Here is a 3,925-nt window from a genome sequence, read left to right as displayed (position 1 = left end):
GTGTAGGAGATAAAGCTACTGGGGTGTCCTGTCCTATAGTTAGGGCTCATCCCTGCTCCCTGGGGGGTGGTGCTGGAGCAGCACAGTGTGGGGCTGTTGCTCCTGATCCCAATGCTGCTCTCTGCCAGCACGGCCCAAGCTTGCTTTGCAGCCACATGGGGTGGAGCAATCAGGTTTTGCTGCATACGGTGATTCCAGCAGCACCCATGATTGCTGAGGTTTAGGCTGGTGGTTTATTTCCCAAGGATGGTTTGGGGACTGGTTTTCCCTAAGTTTAGTGCTCTCTTCAATATGGTATTTCTAAAAGAAACCCCAGGTAGAGCAGATCCAATCCTCTTTGCCTTCAATAACTAAAAGGTCAAAAGGCTGCTTTAGCTTTTCAAAACCAAAATCCTGCCCAGGAAGCTTCTTCCCCCATGCCCACGATCCAAAGCTGCAGCCCACGCGCTCAGCTTAGAGCTGCATCCACCTGCAGAGCCCTTATCCATCCATCAGACCACAGCACCAACCCCTGCACCCGGCCACAGCTTGGCACATAGATTGTGTTTGTAGATGGGAACCTCAGGCTGCTTTCCTCAAAAGGGAGAAGGACCCCGCAGGTATGAGCTTTGACTCACGGCTCCGAGTCGTTTGGTGGTTTTGTTCATTAAGAAGTAGGCTCAGAGGCCCTGCTTCTTCTTGCTGGGGGGGTGTGGGTGTCTGTGTGTCTGCTTACAGCTGTCTGGCCTTGCCCCTTTGGTGTGAATGGAGCTGCAGCTTCACAGCCTGCTCTGAAGGAAAAGGGGCTTTCTTGCTCTCCCTTTAAGGCTCTCTAAAGCACAGAGCGCAGTGCACTCCGAATGCCTCCAGTGATGGCAAAGCAGTGTTCCCAAAGCAGCACCTCAGTCCTCACCAATGGAAGTTTTTGTGATTCTGTGAACGGGGATGGTGAGAAAAGCTTGTGCAGAGCGCTCTGGTTCTTCTCCAACTCAGAGCAACTCCTCACACTGCCATCAACAGACTGCAGCCCCGGTGGCAGAAACATGCACAAAGCCATTTCTGGAAGAGAAAAGCTCATAATTACACTCAGCTGCCAAGGAACAGCATCAGCTTATGTGATAAGAGGCAGAGGAGAGCTCAGCCCTCTCCAGGGATGCTCGAGGAGCCGAGAGGAGCCATGGAGGAGGTGCAGGATGAGGGCAATGGTGCTGCACCACCTGCCCCAAACACACAGCTGTGCCTATGGGGCATAGGGATGCCCTCAGGGATGCTCCAGTCAGTGCCCGCTGCTGTGTGCCAACACTTCAGGGCTGGGGAATGTTCTGGGCTGGAGGATGTGGGACTGTGGGATCCACTCAGATCGGTGCTGAGCTCTGCACAGCAGCACTGCCTCCCTCCTCTGCGCTGCTCCTGACTTCCCTGGCTCTAAGAAGCTTAAGGGCAGATGGCCTCAGGCTCCAGCACCCATGTGTAAGGCTGGGGATGAGGGCACAGCAGAAGGGCTCTGGGAAAGGGGGGGGTTCCCATGTAAGCCCCCAGGGGATGGATTCTCCTGGGAATCCATTGCTTGGCTCTGCCCTCCCCACCGGTGCTGTAGGGATGTCAGCCTGCTGTGGCAGGGGGGGCTGCACGGCTGCTTGACTGGGGAGGGCAGAGGTGGGGGCTGGCAGGATGGGGCGGGCAGGGACCCCCAGGAGGGGGAAGCAGCAATCTGTGGTGCTTCCCGTGTGCTGCAGGTGCCGGGTGCTTCGTGTGTTGATTTTCTTCCTGAAGTGGTGTCTGAAAATAGATTCGCATGTTCCATGTTCCTGCAAAGAGTTTGTTGCAAAGGGAGTTTGCTGCTTCAGAATGCCTGTTGTGTTGGAGCTGGCATGCATCGTTTCAGCTGCAGCATCAAAGGTGGTGGGGATGGTCCAGAGGTTTTCAGCACAAATTCAGAGCAGGTTCCAGCCCCGGTTCCAGCTGGGTTGGCTCTTCCATCAGTGTTTTGAAGCAGCTCTGGGCAGCAATCTCCGAGCACTCAGCACCAGCAAGGGGGTTTGAACTGCAAGGCAAAGGGGCAGCTTGTATTTAGAAGGAGACGATAATTGCAAGTCAGATTTGCTTGTTCAATACTCTATTGACAGATTTGCCTTGGCAACCTGGAACAGGGTTTCATTGTGTGCATCTTACCTCATGGCATCCTATTGATTGTTGGTTGGGTGCTTTTTATTTTTTTTTTTCCCTGAGCCTACCTATTCCTCCTTTTCTTGTCTTTCTCCAGCACGCCGTTGACCTCAGCATATTAGAGCCCGGTGTTCAGAGTGGCTGCTGCTCCAAACGTGAGCCAGGCCTGACAAAAGCAGAAGGGCAGACCCAGAGTCCAGCTGGGCAGGTAGGAATGAATGGGGCCGGTGCCCTCCCCCTCCCTCCAAGGACAACGTGATGCAAGAGAGTTGCAAAGTCCGTGCCTGGCCGCCTGCAGGAGCGGCCTTGGAGGAAAGGCTACAACTATTAATGAATTAACTTTGTTATTATTTGGTGCTCCTGGCCAGTTTGGGCTGCGGGAGGTAGGGCTGGAAAAGCTGAGAGCCCAAACTGCAGCCTTGGAGCCTTCTTGGTGGAATTAGAGGATTGCAGCTGGAAACGAATTGCTGGTTTGAATTGCTAATAATGATATAGACTAATGAGCAACATCAGAAATGATGGCATGTGTAATCAGTGCTGCTTGATAGCAAACATACAGCAGGTCTGCTGGATCTACTGGCATAGGAGGAGAGGGGGAAGAGAGCACGGCGTGTTTTGGAGAGGCAGAGCTCAGCCCCAAGCTGAAAGTCTGCAGGGTAAGAAGTTTGTAACTAATGATGAAAAGAATAAATCCAGACAGATATCAGCGCTGGGTAATAGGAGAGAACACGGGCAGCAAATATCTGAGGCGAAATTGCCTTGGTGTGCTTCCTAGCACCTGCAGGAAGCCCATCTGTCTCAGGCTGTTTGGGGTTTGTCTTACAGCTGTGCCTGGGCAGCTCCCACCCAGAACTGCCACCAAGAAACCCAAATTCTTACACAAGTGTGGCCGAGGGGAAAGATAACATCCCCAAAATGTCCATCTGCACCTCATCCCTGCCTTACAGACAAGTAATGAACACGCATGGTATTAAACCAGCGATCTCTGGGGCTCTAAAAGGCAGCAGTTGGCTCTCATTCCTTTGGGTTGGGGACCCTTTTTCTGTCCTCATCCCTGTGATACAGGAATATACATTAGGGAATGCCAGCGGAGAAGAGGCAGCAGTTAGAAACGTCTTGTGCTTTCTTTAGTGAGGGTATTTTATGTGCTTCCTATCAGGTGTCCTCTTTCGAACTGACAAAGGGAAAGCTGTACCAGTTCGTGAACCACTGCTACATGAGCAAGGTAAGAGAAAGAAAATCACCACCATTACAATCATTACTGTGAATCATGTGCAATCAGCCCGCTAACAGAAAGCAGACGATCATCCTGCAGTCAGCTCCAGCACGGGAGTTGGTGCTGAGCTGCAGGAGCTGTGAACCACACCGCGATTAAAGCTCTCCTAACGATGCTGTTTAGTGTCGCTTTCACCTTTTTGCTTTTCGATTCCCTCAACCGCTTCTCCTCCCGGGGCAGATTCTACAGCCGTGCGAAGGAGATTTGCTCGCACCTTTCCGAGCCGCCCGCCCCGTCCCGCTGCCGTCGGTGGGCACGGAGCCGTGCCGGTGCCGTAACGCAGCGCTCGGAGCGGCCCCGCGGCCTCCGCTCGTTTCTCCGTTTGTCCGAACAGAGGGGAAATTGCACCGAATCGCGTTCGTCTCCTGAGCGTTTGGTGTTATTGCGAGCATTAGAGGTTTGTGCTCGGCTTGTCTCCTCTGGCAACAGGAGAAGCTTGAAATGTCAAAGGGGAGGGTTAACAAACTCCGCCGGCATAAATTTCAATGAATATATGTTTCTTAG

The 3,925-nt window shown here is 52.9% G+C and overlaps 1 long non-coding RNA gene across 1 annotated transcript; it reads left to right on the top strand.

Annotated features, from left to right (window-relative positions):
- On the top strand, positions 1-3,925 carry LOC149915362 (uncharacterized). The gene is made up of 4 exons (XR_016459061.1): positions 1-599; positions 2,243-2,801; positions 3,305-3,370; positions 3,602-3,925. It is a non-coding gene; the product is annotated as an uncharacterized LOC149915362 (long non-coding RNA).

Source organism: Phasianus colchicus, chromosome 20 (genome assembly GCF_987193195.1).
Source record: "Phasianus colchicus chromosome 20, bPhaCol1.hap1.1, whole genome shotgun sequence".
Classification (NCBI taxonomy): domain Eukaryota; kingdom Metazoa; phylum Chordata; class Aves; order Galliformes; family Phasianidae; genus Phasianus; species Phasianus colchicus.
This window is presented reverse-complemented; position numbering and strand designations above follow the sequence as displayed.